The sequence below is a fragment of the Schistocerca nitens genome, chromosome 1 (genome assembly GCF_023898315.1).
Source record: "Schistocerca nitens isolate TAMUIC-IGC-003100 chromosome 1, iqSchNite1.1, whole genome shotgun sequence".
Taxonomy (NCBI): domain Eukaryota; kingdom Metazoa; phylum Arthropoda; class Insecta; order Orthoptera; family Acrididae; genus Schistocerca; species Schistocerca nitens.
In genome coordinates, this window is record NC_064614.1 from 900,139,451 (window position 1) to 900,157,278 (window position 17,828).

Sequence of the window (17,828 nt, forward strand, 5' to 3'; positions counted from 1 at the left end):
AACCGCCTCAGATTTTACGTATAATGTGGAAAATGTCTCAACATACTTGACTTATGAAATTTCGCTGATTAGAAGTATATGGGATAACCTCACTCATCAGCTCACTTATCCGTACTCCTCAGAGGTAAGCGAAATACAGAAACGGATCATAACAACATAGCAAATAATCCAGTATAATCCATCATTCATCATCAGTCCATCATAAACGCATTCTACGTTTACATTTATACTCAACAAGGCACCCTGCGGCGTATGGCGGAGGATAATTTTTGTGCCACTGTCACTTTCCCCCTTTTCTGTTCCTTTCTCGTGTGGTTCGCTGGAAGAATGATTGGTGCTAAGCCTCTGTGTGGGCTCGAATCTTTATTATTTTATCTTGAGGGTCTTTTCGTGAGATACATGTAGGAGGAGGCAACGTATTTGTTGGCTCTTCGAGGAACGTGCGCTCTAGGAAATTTAACAGTAAATCTCGTCGTGATTCACAACTCCTCTCTTGGCAGCGCCTGCCCCTGGAGTTGGCTGAGTATTTCCGTCGCGCTTTCACGCTTACTAAATGAAGCGGTAACGAAACGTGGTGTTCTTCTTTGGATCTTCTATATTTCCACTATCAGTCCTATCAGACATGTATCCCATACTGACGGCCAACATTCAAGTATTGTTCAAACGAGTATTTTGCAAGTGACTTCCTATGTTGGCGCACTACATTTGCTGACGATTCTTCCAATGAATCTGTCTGGGATGTGCCTTACTTGCGATTAATTTTATGTTGTTCCATTTAAAATCGCTCTGTACGCATACTTCTAGATATTTCACGGGAGTACCTGTCCCCTATCATTGTTCTGCATTTGTGTAATCATACAATAATGGGTCTTTCTGCCTATGTATTCACAAAACATCACTGTTCCTTATGTTGACGGGCAATTGCCGCTCCCTGCACCAAGTGCCGATACTCTGCAGGTCTTCCTGAAGTTCGTTACAATTTTCTAGCGCCGTGACTTCTCTGTATACAACACCATCATCCGCGAAAAGACTCACGGGATTTCCGACGTTATCTACTAGGTCATTTATTCATTCTGTAAAAAAAAAAAGTCGTCCTACAGCCCTCCCAGGGGCAAGGCCGAGGTTATTTTTATATCTGAAGATTTCTCTCTGTCCAGAGCGACATGGTGTGTTCTGTTTACTAGAAACTTTTCAGTCCATTCACACAGCTGCTATCATATTCCGCACGCTCGTATTTTGTTCACTAGACGGTAGTGCGAAACAGTACCGGAAGTTAAGGAACACAAGATCTACCTGGGCGCCTGTGTCTACTGCTTTCTGGGCTCGTGGACGAACAGAGCGAACTGGGTTTCGTTGTAAAATGTAAACTTTCACAGCCCGAAAAGTCACAGTTAATAAAATGTTCCGGATTATTACGTCGTGGTCGAATCGATTTCACTTTAAAACCCAGCGTTTCGTCCCCATGTGCAGAGAACTTTTCAAGGGGGATCGTAGCTACCTTGAATGTCCGATTCATGCCCTGACTCTCTACTGACTACAGCAAAATTCCGCTTCCCCGCGGCGTGTGAGCCGTAATGTGAATCGGACATACAATGTAGCTTCGATCCCCCTTGAAAACAGCCTCCGCAGTTGGGGACGAAATGAATTTTAAGGTAAAATCCATTTGACCACGGCATAATAGCCCGGAACATTTTGGCTTCACACGATCGTTGATTCTGGAATCCATGTTGGTTCCTACGTAGATTTTTCGGCCTCCATAAGTGTCATAATACGTGCGCGAAAGACATATTCAGGAACTCCACTATTCAGTAACTCCACAGCTGACCGAGGTCTGACTTTCGTGCGTCTGTTCGATGATCCTTTTTAAAAGCAGGAATGATCTGTCTTTTTTCCAATCGTCGGGAACACATCGCTCCTCAAAGACCCACAATACACTGCTCCTAGAAGAGGGGAAATTTCTTCCGCATACTCTATGTAGAATCGTACTGGTATCCCGTCACGTCCGGTGGTTTTAAAATCGTCCCTGGGTTACGGCTTGGAGTGAAAATGTTACAGAAACTTGGGAATGACGTCGTAAGATACCTGTATTTCTCCAGAATGTAATTTTTTTGGTATCAAACTGTAATTCTCAGCATGACACATTATTGAACGTATTAACAACTGTGAAGGGTGGTAAGCATTTACCGGGTCCAATGACAGTGTCTTGAACCCAACATCCCGAATCTCTAGCGAATTTACTGGCTTTTCCAGTGGAATATTTACCTGCACTTCATTATGCATAGATTACGAGGGTGTGAAATGCAGTATCATCCATTACCTGTTCATTATAAGCAACTGTCCGCTGTTCAAGAAGAAATACCCTGTAAGTTGCAGATGAAGTGCAAATTGGGACTGGAAAAGGTAAGGGCAGGAAGCCGGTACTGATCTTTCAAAGGAACAATCTCGGCATTCTCCTTATTAAAAAAAGTACAAAACTATGGAATAACTAAACCTGGCTGCCCAGAGGAAGATTTGAAATCGGCATGTTTCTTCTAATTTGCTGTTCTTTTGTGCGATCGTACAGCTCGATTCTGCATATGAAACAACAGGTTCCACGTAAGTCCATGAAGAATGTACGCATGTTCAATTTCGTTCTGACGATTAATGGAATGACATACGTCATCCACGTATTTGAACAATGAAAGACGAACTGCAGAGGCTGAAAATTATGTAATTACTAAATTCTGTCCAAAGGCCCTTCAGGCACATTGTTATCGAACGACCGCTGTGTCCTCCTCTACTAAAGGCGTCTAGGATGCAGTACGGAGGGACGTGAGGTCAGCACACTGCTCTCCCGTCCGTTGCAGTTTTCGTGACCCGGAGCCGCTACTACTCGGTAAGTATCCTCTCAATTGGCACTACGAGGACGAGTGGACCCCGCTTCAGTCGTCCCAACAAGGAGAAATCCCTGGAAGTACCGGGAATCGAACCCGGGTCAGTCATGCTGGCCACTCAGCTACGGAGGCGGAATCTCATGAAGACGAGGAAAATACCTTAACAGAAGCACGACAGAAGCAGTTTGTCGAATGTCATTATGTGGGTTTGGTGTTATTGATTCATCCAGTTTCGCTCAGACAATATGGAGTGCTTCAATAGTTGCCGATGATCTCGACAGCAAAAATTAAAAATACTAGTACAGATTTCTTTGTTCACTGTCAGCGTATCAGTTGGGTAAAATATGACTATTTGCATATCTCTATATGTTTAATTTTGAAAATCTAAGAGGAGATCCATTTCTAGATCTAACAGTTACGGTTATGAAAAACGAAGTGGCGACAATACGTATAAATAGGCTTTGGAAGAAATGGGAGAGGGCGGGGGATGGCACAGAGCGAGACGACAATTTTAACATCCGAAACAGCTGCGTACGCAAAGAAAGTAATGTTCTCTGTGTTTCGATTATCAGGTAAAGAGTCATCGACAAGAAGAGACAAAAATTCATATGGTCTTGAACAATTAGTGGGAGTTAGTTTGCCTCGTTGAGCTGTTTCGCTTGTTTCACTTCATGTTAGGCGTTCAGAGGAACTCTCTCTCATAGAGTTCTGTAAAATAGAAAACTTTTGGTCATGAAATGCAGTATTAAAAGCCAACTGGTTATCTTTTCGTTTATGAACCGCAGAAGGTTTGTAGACAGAGCATACTGAAGTAGATAAAATGCTGGCATGAGATATGTATATAATAGCGTTCAACATGGAACTGATTACAATTTATACAGAACATTACACAAATAACATTGTATGTAGTATAAAGAAAGAGCGTAAATTTATTTGTCATGAATGAACAGTTCACTGAGAGTGTCATAATGTTACCGGTAATACCAATAATGTCCCTTACGATAACTCACAGAGGACGATAACTCACATAGGAATATTTTTCCATCTGTATCGAATAACAACGAGACACTAACCAGCCGATCGGGAGGAGAAGTCTTTCGAAATATTTAAAGCACTTCTTGCTTATCTCTTAGTAAAATATTCATTGTATAATGTAGTTTAGATCCAACGAGAGTACTGTAATAACTGTTATTTAATATTCGATGAAAAAGTTCTCACGCATTTTGAAAATATAAACTGTTTGGTACTACGACAGTATTGAGATATTGTGAAAGGAGAAATTATGTAAAAAGCGAAATACAGCTGAGGATCCGTTCAACATAGCGGTAGATTACTTCTATTTACACTCAAGAAACCCAAGTCAAATGGTTCAAATGGCTCTGAGCACTATGGGACTTAACATCTGTGATCATCAGTCCCCTAGAACTTAGAACTATTTAAACCTAACTAACCTAAGGACATCACACACATCCATGCCCGAGGCAGGATTCGAACCTGCGACTATAGCAGTTGCGCGGCTCCGGACTGAGCGCCTAGAACCGCGAGACCACCGCGGCCGGCTAAACCCAATTCACCTAGCAGTGTTACTCCATTTGAGCCACTCATACTCTTCTATTATTCGCGATGAGATAAGAGAAAGTTATCAGTTTGTTAATAGTTTGCATCTCTACCAGTAAACGTCCGATTCTTTAAAGAATCGAATTCCCATGCAGAAACCAGTTTCAAACGTCTGAGTACTTTACAAATGAGTTAAAGTGTCATATATATGACGTTCAGCATGTAAGCGAGAAAAAGTTTAGAAATGGTTCAAAATTGCGGTTAAAGTATGTTGGAAGTAATTAAGCGATCTCATTATCAGCTATTGGATGAGTATAGTGTGGATAATTTGAGCTCTGTTTTAAACAAAAGCTAATTTTTCACGCATCTAACTGTTTATGATGTTATATCTGCTGAGCTATGTGTCGTACAATGAAATAATGTTGTAGGCACGTTCAGACATATATGTGGATACTATCTGCCAAATATGCTGCGAAGAGAGTTAATAGTAAAGAAATAATAATCTAAAGAGTCATGCTCGATGCTGAAGTTTTTCTGCATAAACAGCGAAACTGTAGTAAGCGAAAAACTTTCTTCCTTTCATCATTTTGCGTGGGGAGCGGTGTCGGGGAGAAAACATTTCTAAAAAGTTTGAAATTATGAGTAAAGTTTGTTCGCCAATACTAGATGAATAATTGTGGACAATTTGCGCACCGTGATTTACGTTACCTCCAGACATAATACACATTTCCTAACCGTAATACCTGACTGGTCGTGATAAACCTTTAACATAATATTATAGCTCTTAATGTGTAGATTATAACAGTATTTACGGCATTTCAAATTTGTTAATTTGGTCAGCAGCTGTATGAAATATTGAAAATCAAACTTTTGATTCCCTTAACTAGCCGCCTGCAGCTGGGACCACGTGACTGTGCCCAGGATTAGTCACTTAGTAATATAGAGACAGAATTTAAAAATAACTTTGGATGTGTACATGTCAACATTGCTTATCGGGCGACAAAAGAACACTGCAATTTTATGAGTCATCACCACGCGATGCTAATGACATGATGTTTAGAAAGTGAGACGATGCTGAGCTCGTACAGTAACAGACTTCTTTAAAGAAGTATCCTTACAATGTAACATTGTGTAGGAAGAGAAACGTAAAATTTGAACAAATCGCTAATTTACGTTGCTTTCTAATTTTTTGTAGTACGTATACAAAGGAAATAAACTATTCAGTTGGTATTTTTGTCTCGATACCCATATTTATTTTTCTAGAGCTCTACGTTTCGTTAACAGGAAGATCACTTCACACAATGAGATTGCTGAATTGTAGTATATCTTCTGGAGGAAGGGGTACGCTGGTAGTAATTGCACGGCTGAGTGCAAAGTAAACATTGCTGAGCTGTAGACTCCGATTACGTTCGGCAGAGGACGAGCTGTGCTAAAATCTCCCGATCGAGCATAGCCCTGGCGGCGACGCAAGGCGTCTGACACACCGCTGGCCAACGCAGGTCCCTCAGGCTCATGGCACGCGCCACTTTCTCGGCAGCCGCCTAACCTTTCCCTGGCACGTTGCACACGCAACTTACCAGTCGCTGCACTTTCTCCAACTACGTCAGGAACATCGCGGCAGCTCTACTCTCACAGTGACACGCCGATAGACTTCTAAACTGGGCAAGCAGCTGTCTCACTTTTTGATCGCTGACAGTGTAGCAGCGCTTTTGGTGCAGTCTTACTGAGACAGTTGTCTGCCACAACTAATTGTATTTGTTACCGTCGTGGTCATCGTCGACGACGTGAATGGAGGTCGAAGTAACGGGCAGCTGTCACATTCTTGTGTATTTTTCACACCGAATATTGCACCCACCTAGCGACAGCAAAGGCGAGAAGTAAATGGTGGTGGCGTAAAGCGCCTGATCACCAGTCTTGGCGTCAATGTCCTGGTTTTAATTCCAAAACCCTCCTTATTGTCTCATGAAGAGAGGGCATGTGACACTACCGGTAATGAACCGCCCGTCACACAGGGGCGTTGAGCTCGGCGGCCCCCTTGGTGCTTTTCGAGAGTAGTACACTTGTATGCCCGCATTGTGTTTATCCTCTCCCTTCTTTCATCATCTCCAACTCTAATATGACACCACAAAGCAACTAACCCACTGAAGTCACTTACACTTACCAGGTACAGTAAACACACACAGCTCTCACACGTCACGAAGGAAAGATGCCTGCGCGCGCAAATGATAGGAAAAACCTTTCCAAAGAAGCGGCTGAAGCTGCTCTTCGGGATCTCCCAGCCAATCATGTCCCAACTTTACTTTTTATTAACAGAGTGTTTATCTGTCTGTCTACCTCTCTCTCTTAATATTCTAGCGCTTTCGAAAACTTCCGATTAAAATGACCTCAAAATAGCGTATAACGCGACTCCATGCGTGTTATTATTTTTGCTTTTTATTTTGTACATTAGCTGGCTCATCCAACAGTAATTCTATCATCTTCAAAATTTATATTCTAAACAAGCAAAGCCAATACTATGTTTTGTTTTCCTCTTTCTGTTTGTTGCGAGTTCTAGACAATCCAATTGGCCAGAGAAATTCGACTCTTCAACCGAAAGTCGTGAGCTGTTAGCAAAAAAAAAAAAAAATGGTTCAAATGGCTCTGAGCACTATGGGACTCAACTGCTGTGGTCATAAGTCCCCTAGAACTTAGAACTACTTAAACCTAACTAACCTAAGGACAGCACACAACACCCAGCCATCACGAGGCAGAGAAAATCCCTGACCCCGCCGGGAATCGAACCCGGGAACCCGGGCGTGGGAAGCGAGAACGCTACCGCACGACCACGAGATGCGGGCAGCTGTTAGCAGATTGTGTTGTTATACATGTATACATATGCGAGGGTTTGAACTTAAATAGTGGCAACTATTTATTCACAACCGATACAAAAGGGTTACATGTTTGCACCTGTTCAAATAATTTACGGGTTTGCTGCCGAGTGACGTCGTCGACCACCGCCGATATTTCGGCAGGAGCACACCCTGCCATTCTCAAGGCAAACTGCAAGGAGGAAGCAATGTGCAAGGGAGTTTAATACCTCGGTTCACAGAGGAGAAACAAGGAGGAGGAGGAGATTAGTGTTTAACGTCCCGTCGACAACGAGGTCATTAGAGACGGAGCGCAAGCTCGGGTGAGGGAAGGATGGGGAAGGAAATCGGCCGTGCCCTTTCAAAGGAACCATCCCGGCATTTGCCTGAAGCGAGAGAAACAAGGAAGACACCACACACAGAACAAGTAACCGCAAAGTCAACACACAACCAAAGATAACCCACATCAGAAATATCGATAGTGACTATTGATCAACATGTGAGGTAGCCCTAATTCTGTCCCTCTGTTTTTTGATGAGAGACAGAGCCGGACTCCAAGCAGCATTTAGACAAAATCCACCATCTCTGTTTATAAGTTTGCTCGATAGTTTGATTTCAACAGCTTCCTTAATGATACTATCCCAATAGTTGGACGTGCAAGGCAGAATCTCCGTGTTGTTGTATTCCATAGGATGACCGGTGTCAAGGCAATGTTCTGCAGTAGCGGATTTGCTCGGCTGCTGTAAGCGTGTGTGACGCTTATGTTCAATACACCGGTCTTCCACAGTCCTGATTGTCTGACCAATATATGTCTATCGTATTCCTTGCAGCTGTGACATGTCATGGCACAGTTTGTGATTCAAGATATTGTTTCTACAATAAGAACAACGATATATGGTAACAAATTATTTAGTTAATTGACTTCATGGTTCAATATACAATCTTCTTTATATATACATTTTTACGCAAATTTTCCATGAAAGTCTTACTAGATGTAAATGCTCCTTTTTCAGATGATATTGCACTTTTTTACAGTGTCTGCTGCGAAAGAAATATATACACTGAAGCGCCAAAGAATCTGATATAGGTGTGCGTATTCAAATACGTAAATAGGCTGGGTCTTCGTTGGTCCTGTTCTTGCAAGATCTTTCCCCGGCCGCAGCGATGTCGGAGATTTGTTGTTTTACTGAATTCCTGATATTCACGGTACACTCCTGAAATGGTCGTACGGGAAAATGCTCACTTCATCGCTACCTCGGAGATGCTGTGTCCCATCGCTCTTCCGGTGACTATACAACCACATTCAAACTCAGTTAAATCTTGATAACCTGCCACTGAAGCAGCAGTAACCAATCTAACAACTGCGCCAGACACTTGTTGTCTTATATAGGCGTTGCCGACCGCAGGACCGTATTATGCCTGTTTGCAAATCTCTGTATTTGAATACGCATGCCTGTACCAATTTCTTCGGCACTTCAGTGTATGTCTGTATGTAAGTGTAAGTATAGAACTTTTTGAAGACTATGTAAATTTATTTTAATACTTAGTCTATATTCGGAGAATGTCTAGCAACTCCATTGACATCACTGACATACACACACTTTCGACACGTTACCAAGTCTGACAACAGCTCAAGAAAACGGGTCACGAGGATGAAGAGTATTCTCTAAATGGTGATTATTTATTAAAATTAATTTACAGTGGGCTTTGAAAAAGTTAGACTGGACTGAAAAGCCACGCAACTCGCTATTAGCCCATAAATACAAGTTGGACTGACCAAAAGAATATACGAATAGCGCACTTTTTGGTCGCAATAACATAACAAGGACAGTGCCCTTTGTCCAGTTTTCATTTGACAGAGCTAATATATTTTCTCATGCAGGAGGTGGTATAAATAGCCATATAAGAGTGTTGGTTGCACTGGACAAATTTTGTATATTTTTCACTTGAAGTGTGGTCTATAGCATCAAACCTTTTTCAGACATCATTCTTCCTCTAATGGAGGATATTCGCAACTGTATACACTATATCACTTAATTTTCGTCTTACACTCTCCACTGGCTCACAAAACCATGTGATCCCGACAACTGATCATTTCGCCCTGTCTGGCTATTTTACAACAGCATGATCATTCAGTCAGCTTCTGTATGAAGTACGGCTAGCCTCACTCCAGCATGCTTCAGTACAGAGAACCAGCCACCGTTCGCGGACTCGTGGAAGGAAGCTGGTTAGCACTGCTGTAACAGTGGTGCCTTGATTTATAGTGTTTCCACCGAGCGAGGTGGCGCAGTGGTTAGCACACTGGACTCGCATTCGGGAGGACGACGGTTAAATCCCGTCTCCAGCCATCCTGATTTAGGTTTTCCGTGATTTCCCTAAATCGTTTCAGGCACATGCCGGGATGGTTCCTTTGAAAGGGCACGGCCGATTTCTTACCCAATCCTTCCCTACCCCGAGCTTGCGCTCCGTCTCTAATGACCTCGTTGTCGACGGGACGTTAAACACTAACCACCACCACCACCACTATAGTGTTTCCAACCTCCAACATTATATGAGTTCTTGCTCCGTTTCTGATCTTTAGTCTCCTAGTGTTTTCATTGTTTTCGCCGGAAATTGCATTGCTCATCAGTTTATAAAAACTTTCTCAAAATCACACATAATTCCAATCATTTTTCTGTATTTATATAAACATAATTCTTCAACCAGCGTGACTAGTCAAATTTAATGGTTTTGCCGAAAACTGTATTGCTCATCAGTTTATAAAAGTCTTTCTCAAAATCGTTTATCATGGTCGATCGTTTTTTTTTTTTTGTATTTGTATAAATATAATTCTTCATCTAGGATGCCTGTTCACATTTGGTGGTATGAGTGATTTTAATTTGTTCTGTTTCAAATCACGCGCTATTTGGACATGACAGATCTACCTCTAAAACACAGCATTCATCAGAATCGTCTGTTTTATTTGGGAGAACCAATCTGCCAGTTCCATTACCCGTTAGTCATCGAAAACCTGCAGCAGGAAGTTGATATTTCATGGTGATCCAGTATGAATAGTTCTCGTCTAGATATATGATTTAACTTGAAATGGTTCAAATATGGCTCTGAGCACTATGGGACTTAACATCTATGGTCATCAGTCCCCTAGAACTTAGAACTACTCAAACCTAACTAACCTAAGGACAGCACACAACACTCAGTCATCACGAGGCAGAGAAAATCCCTGACCCCGCCGGGAATCGAACCCGGGAACCCGGGCGTGGGAAGCGAGAACGCTACCGCACGACCACGAGATGCGGACATTTAACTTGAAACGACAAAACTTTTATAGGGCATTTCACGCATTCATGGGGTAATTGTTTTGGTATGCCTATAGACTCGTCGGCAAAGTCCCACACGAACCTCACGCTCATAAAATAACAGCATGTCTACATCGGTCAAAAGTCTGAGTTCAATACATCTGCTAATGAGCTTGGTGTCCCACACTAACCCAAGTGCGGAGTAGTAAAATACGGATCCATCTTGTATGTTGACTTGCACACACTTCAAAACTGCTCAAACGCGTCTGCAAAGAAACATATTTCTGTGTCCATATATAGCCCTAGATACTCCCATAATCTAGAGCTTTCGCTGACTTTCTCCATCGAAACTGGATATTCATATCGCAGGCCCCTTGCCCCTTTCTTCTTCAACAGCTGAAACTTAGAATCATCCTGACATGGGGGTAGGGTGAGATACATATTCTTCTCACATATGATCTCACTAAGTTTCCAAAGTGATGCAAAAATTGTAATGAGTCCAGAGAGTGTAGCATTAGAATCTTGGTGGTTCTCTTCGAAAATTAAATATATTTTTCTGTGTCCTCAGCTAGGACAAGAACCTGGTCACTTCACAAATCAAAACAAACCAATTGCCCAGAAAGAAATTGTGGACAAAACGGTATGTGATGTGGCAGCTGATATCTCAGTTTGCATGATACCTCTGTATTCTTCAGTAAACTTACTGTTGATGCGAGATGGAAAGCCCACTGGCCTCGACCACTTCCCTCCTCTCTGGAGATACTTTGGGAACCCGCGCTCCTACCTCAGGGTGCTTCACTATGCTCTGTTCTCTCGCCAGTGCTGACCCAGATTCGCTAATGTCCAGCAGGGACATCCTTGTGGGCTTTGCACCTCGAGGAGTCTCGTAATACTTTTGTCGGAGACTTGGCTCAGATCAAATATTCCCAGAAGTGCAGTAAATCTGAGACATAAGAGACGTAACAGATGAGGGGGTGAAGTAGGGGCGTACATATGCTCTGATTTATCACCTACTGTGCTACACACAAGAAACAGTAATGAAGACAAATAAGTGGAAAATGTGTTCACAGAGATCAAATTGCTTAACAGAAAGTGTCCGATACATTTTCTCTATAAACCTACCAATGTAGGTGGGTTTTCCTACTTTAAAGCTGCTCTTTGAAGACTTGAATCGACATAGTCCTTCCAGTGTGAAATTTAAGCGGATATGTTCTTCTTCAAACATTTGGCTACTTCAGCTTGCCCCTACCCATCATATGAAAAGCAGTCACAATCTCACAGATACGGGAGCAATTCGGTCCTCTGAAATATCTGCACCTGGCATGTTTTTTCCATGGCATTATTTTCATGACATATTCAATTGAATGTCCCAGAAAGAAACCGCTGCTGACTACATAGCGAGTCTTCAAACTCATTAATTTACCTGATCTTGCAACTTACGCACAAGAAATAGTTTGGGGGACGTCTTCCATTCCCTTCTCGGACGTAAACGAAAACTCGACAGATTTACTAACAAGCGTACTCAACTATAGGACAAGTAAGTTCCTCTAAAGACCGGGAAGGAAGAAGGAAACCTGCACTTTGGCTAACTGAAGAAATCAGACAGCTCGTGGACCTCAGAGGCTCTGCATATCTAGCATAGGAACTGCGCCCCACTCCTGGAAACTATGTTGCTTACAAACAGAAGTGGAACAGAGTCAGTTAAACTATGAGAAATGTAAAACTCAGGCAAGCCCATACATTAACCGACAACAGAAATAGATCAGCGGTCCTATAGAAAAATTTGCATCGTCTTGGTATACGCAAAGTAAAAGCTACAGTCGATCCAGCTATCAGCTGAACCGGTATTTCACATTACCTACGATCATAACTGAGTCACAAATGAAACACAGACTCATTGACTATTTCATGCGGATAAATGACTGCAGCCACGAAAAATTCTCTTTAAAGCCTGTTACTTGCAGCAGCGTCAAAAAAAACCATTCTGCATATCAGAGCAGCATCTATTGGACACATCACAGCTCAAATGATGAAGCTTATTACTGACTCATTAGTTCCCAAAAAAAATGACAGATATCTAAAACTACTCCTTAACGACACGTTTTTTCCCAGAGGCATGGAAACAGGGTCTAGTTAAGCCACTACCTAAAAAGAACGTTGCCACAGTCCCCAATGAGTACTGACCTATTTGCATTCCTCATGCACTGTCCAAGGCCTTGTAATATATAGCCAACAAACAACCTGCTAGATGAATACCAATCAGATTTCCGTAAATATAGCAGCACCACTTCTGCTTAATAGAGTAACTGAACACCTGGACTTGCCATGTATGCGTAAGAAGCGACTGTTACGTGCTCATACTTCAGCGAAGCCTTTATTGTTTACTTGACAAACTTAGCAGCCTACATTTCTCACCAAGTACAGGACAATGGTTTCTCTCAATACCAGACATCTCGCCAGCAATGCATCATGTTATGCACCGTAAAGCCACAATGGAGGCAGGTAGTATAAAGTGTCCCTCAGGGCTTCAGTATTAGAATCTCGCAGCGCGAAGTAGCCGCGCGTTTAGAGCCGCCATGTCACGGATTGCGCAGCCCCTCCCGCCGGAGGTTCGAGTCCTCCCTCGGGCATCGGAGTGTGCGTCGTTCTTAGCATAAGTTATTACGTTAGATTCAGTAGTGTGTAAGTCTAGGGACCGATGACCTCAGCAGTTTGGTCCCATAGGTATTCACACATACGCTTATCATTGTATGTGAATGATATATCATCGGTTTTGTCCTGCTTACCACTTGTAAGCTGATGACCTCCAGTTGTATCTAAGTGCAGAACTAATAATCCTGAATACAGCTATCGTGAATCTCAATACCAACCTATGGGCACTATCAAAATGGGTGCTGGATATAGGTTAAAAGCTCAACCGATCCAAAACCCAAGCAGTACAGGCTGATGATTCAAGGCTCATCAGCCCGAATTATCGGGAATCCCTACCATCATTAAGTCCTAAACGGGACAAATATCAACTTCTCTCCTTCAGAAAAGAGTCTAGGAGTAATAATAGATGATAATCTAAATTGGACTGACCATGTAATTGCAAAGTGCAAGAAAACATCAGCATCTGCCCATGAACTATAAAAATGTAAAAAGCTTTCCTAATTGACCTGAGAATGAAACTTGAACAAACACTTATGCTTCTAACTATTGATTACAGCGATGTTACCCTGCAAGGCCTTTCTCAGGAAAGTTTATGGTGTAGAGATGGATCCTTCGTGAACTAACGGGTCCAAAGGAACGGTTCACCAAGATGAACGGAATGAGCGAGGAACGAATTCTAAGGAACGGTCTTTCATCACTTCGGTCGCGGCTTTCTACTTACAGTTCCCGGGAACGGGAGAGAGTCGGTCTCGTTCCCTCAACGGCACGTCGGCCGGTCTCGTTCCAGCCTCGATCCCGTAACCGTATCTGGCTCGGTCTCCGTCTCCCTCGGCCGAGCTCGTCCTTCTTCGCGCGGCCACTCGTCTCAGTTCCACTGCCGACTGCTCCTAGTTAGTTTCGTATCGAGTTGTTGTTCGTTTAGTTCCATTCGCACGCCCATTCTAGCTCAGTTTCAAAACTTTTTTTAACTCTGGACTTCTAGTTCTTTACATATTCTATTCAGCGTCCACGACCGGTAATTAAAATGTATTTTATAATTACGTAAATAACGTAAAAGTTACGTTGTATGTAATACATAGATCTTTTCAGGTAACAAAATGGCACATCAACTTACTTTACTATTTCGACCAACAGCAGAAGACATACGTATAAAAAGACAAGTTTTTTTTGTTATTACACATGCAAAGGAAGTCGGAACAGAATACATGAGTGGCCTTTTTCGTCTTTTTTTTTATCCAAGGTAAAACAGCATGTTCATTGTTATGGAAGCCAGATCGACTTACAACCGAATGAAGCCCGCGCTCAATAATCGAGTGTCTGGTCTCATATTTCGTAAAGAGAATATGGCTCTGAGCACTATGGGACTTAACATCTATGGTCATCAGTCCCCTATAACTTAGAACTGCTTAAACCTAACTAACCTAAGGACATCACACAACACCCAGTCATCACGAGGCAGAGAAAATCCCTGACCCCGCCGGGAATCGAACCCGGGAACCCGGGCGCGGGAAGCGAGAACGCTACTGCGCGACCACGAGCTGCGGACGTAAAGAGAACATGATAACTTCTACGACATTATTTCAATGGTACAGGGTGGCGCACGAAAAATCGGCCCCGAGTACTAGACTGCTCACTGTCGCCCACCAATCATCATAGATTGTTTCGAAGTTGTTGTTTGCATTAGCTTATTTATTATTTCTTTACTGCCTAATTATTACATGTTTATATATCTGCTCGTAGCGGTCAACAAATCGTAAGTAGTTGGCGAGCAGTCTGTACTCGGGAGCGGTTTTTCGTGTTCCACCTTATATTATTTCGCTGCGATCATCCACATAACGCTACAATTGGCTAAACGAGAGTTTTGCAGAATCACGAAAATTACATCTACAAGTGTGTGAGAATTCTGTTTTGAATAAAAACTCTGTACTCCAGGTGGGAGGCAAGTGCTCCCTCATGGGGCCTTCCACCTTCAGTCACCTATGCTACTAATTTTAAATTTTTCATAAGAATCATATACCATACACAAATGAACGGTGAACGAGTAAAAATGAACGGTTCCCAAAAAAGAGCGATCACCAGTGAACTAGTTCCCAAGGATGAGCGAGTTTGTTCTTTTCTATCATGGCGCCCAGAACAATTTATGAATGCTTGTGTTCGTTATACATTATGTGATCAAAAGTATCCGGACACCTCCAGAAACATAAGTTTTTCATATTAGGTGCATTGTGCTGCCAACTACTGCCAGGTACTCCATATCAGCGACCTCAGTAGTCATTTGACTTCGTGAGAGAGCAGAATGGGGCGCTTCGCGGAACTCACGGACTTCGAACGTGGTCAGGTGACGGGTGTCACATGCGTCATACGTCTGTACGCGAGATTTCCACACACCTAAATATCCCTACGTCCAGTGTTTCCGATGTGATAGTGAAGTGGAAACGTGAAGGGACACGACAGCACAAAAGCGTACAGGGCGACCTCGTCTGTTGACTGACAGAGATCGCCGACAGTTGAAGACGGTCGTAATGTGTAATAGGCAGACATCTATCCAGACCATCATACAGGAATTCCAAAGTGCAGCAGGATCCACTGCAAGTTCTATGACAGTTAGGCGGGAAGTGAGAAAACTTGGATTTCACGGTTGAGCGGCTGCTCATAAGCCACACATCACATCGGTAAATGCCAAACGATGCCTCGCTTGGTGTAAGGAGCGTAAACATTGACGATTGAGCAGTGGGAAAAAGTTTTGTGGAGTGACGAATCACGGTACACAATGTGGCGATCCGATGGCAGGGTGTGGGTATAGCGAATGTCCGGTGATCGTCATCTGCCAGAGTGTGTAGTGCCAACAGTAAAATTCGGAGGCGGTGGTGCTATGGTGTGGTAGCGTTTTTCATGGAGGAGCATGCACCGCTTGTTTTGCGTGGAACTATCACAGCACAGGCCTACATTGATGTTTTAAGCACCTTCTTGCTTGCCACTGTTGAAGAGCAATTCGGGTATGGCGATTGCATCTTTCGACACGATCGAGCACCTGTTCATAAAGCACGACCTATGGCGGAGTGGTTACACGACAATAACATCCCTGTAATGGAATGGCCTGTACTGAGTCCTGACTTGAATCCTATAGAACACCTTCGGGATGTTTTGGAATGCCATCTTCGTGCCAGGCCTCACCGACCGACGTCGATACCTCTCCTCAGTGCAGCACTCCGTGAAGAATGGGCTGCCTTTCCCCAAGAAACCTTCCAGCACTTGAGCCTGCGAGAGTGGAACCTATCATCAAGGCTAAGGTTGGGCCAACACCATACTGAATTCCAGCATTACCGATGGAGGGCGCCACGAACTTGTAAGTGATTTTCAGCCAGGTGTCCGGATACAGGCGCAGAGATTTCCATGTTCTCTGTCTTCTTCAATATCAATGTAACGCTCTCCCATATCTCTCCTTCACCTTAAGGCCGTTTTCTGAACAACGATGGCAGATACACCTGGCCCTAATCAGATCGGGTTAAATAAATAAATAAAATAAACAGATGCTAAATATATGTATGTGCTGTCTGTCTGCCAGGAGTTCAGTATCTCTAAATTAGGTGAGCATGCAAGGCTATATATGGACACAGATGAATGCCTCCTTGCACACATGTTTGAACAGCTCCTGGGAGTATGCATGGAAACATATAGGCTGGATCCTGTATTCTAGTACACTATCAACCTCATAAACACAGATGTCTAACTTGAACTTTCGACTGATGAAGACATGGTGAGGTTTTTTGAGTACCGTATGCGTTTCGTGGGGGACGTTGCCAGTGTGTCTATAGGCAGATCAAGGCAAGTAGCCCACGACTGCACGAAATGTCCAATAAAACGCCTACCGATTCAATTTATATAATGTACCTGGATGTGAACAATTTATACTGGTTCACCATGCAACAACATCTACCTGTTAGAGGGTTTCGATGGCTAACCAGTGATGAAATTGGCAGATTGAGTTTCTCAGATGAAATGGAAAATTCTAATTTAGGCTGTGTTTTAGAGACAGATCTGGCATATCTTAATAGTTTGTATGACATGCACAGTGATCTCCGTTATGTCCAGAGCACTAAATTCCACGAAACAGTTCCCTCCTAAAGCAGCTGACAACACTGTGAGATAAAAATAGGTATATACGTCATTATGGAAACCTCAGACAGTAAGTTTGCGGATGGTACTGATTCAAATCACTTATATTATTAAATTTTACCAGTCACACTGTTTTAAGGAATACATTGACATAAATACAGGAAAACGATCATCCATTACATGTAACTTTGAGAAAGACTTTGAAAAATCAATGAACAATGTAATTTTCGGCAAAATAATGGAAAAAATTAGGAAACAGAACAATATTCATTTAGACAACCATTGGGTTAGGCGGTATAGAGCAAATGATTATACCTTCAAGACAAATTTTAAGCTGGCTACCACCTTCAACGATGAATCTACGATTCTGCCGATGGCAAAGGTTTCAATACAGTGCATGAAACCTGTTTATGTCAGTCTGTGTATATGGAACTTATCGAAACTCGACATGTTGTTTCTTTGTATGGATATTAGCAGCCTCATTTTTT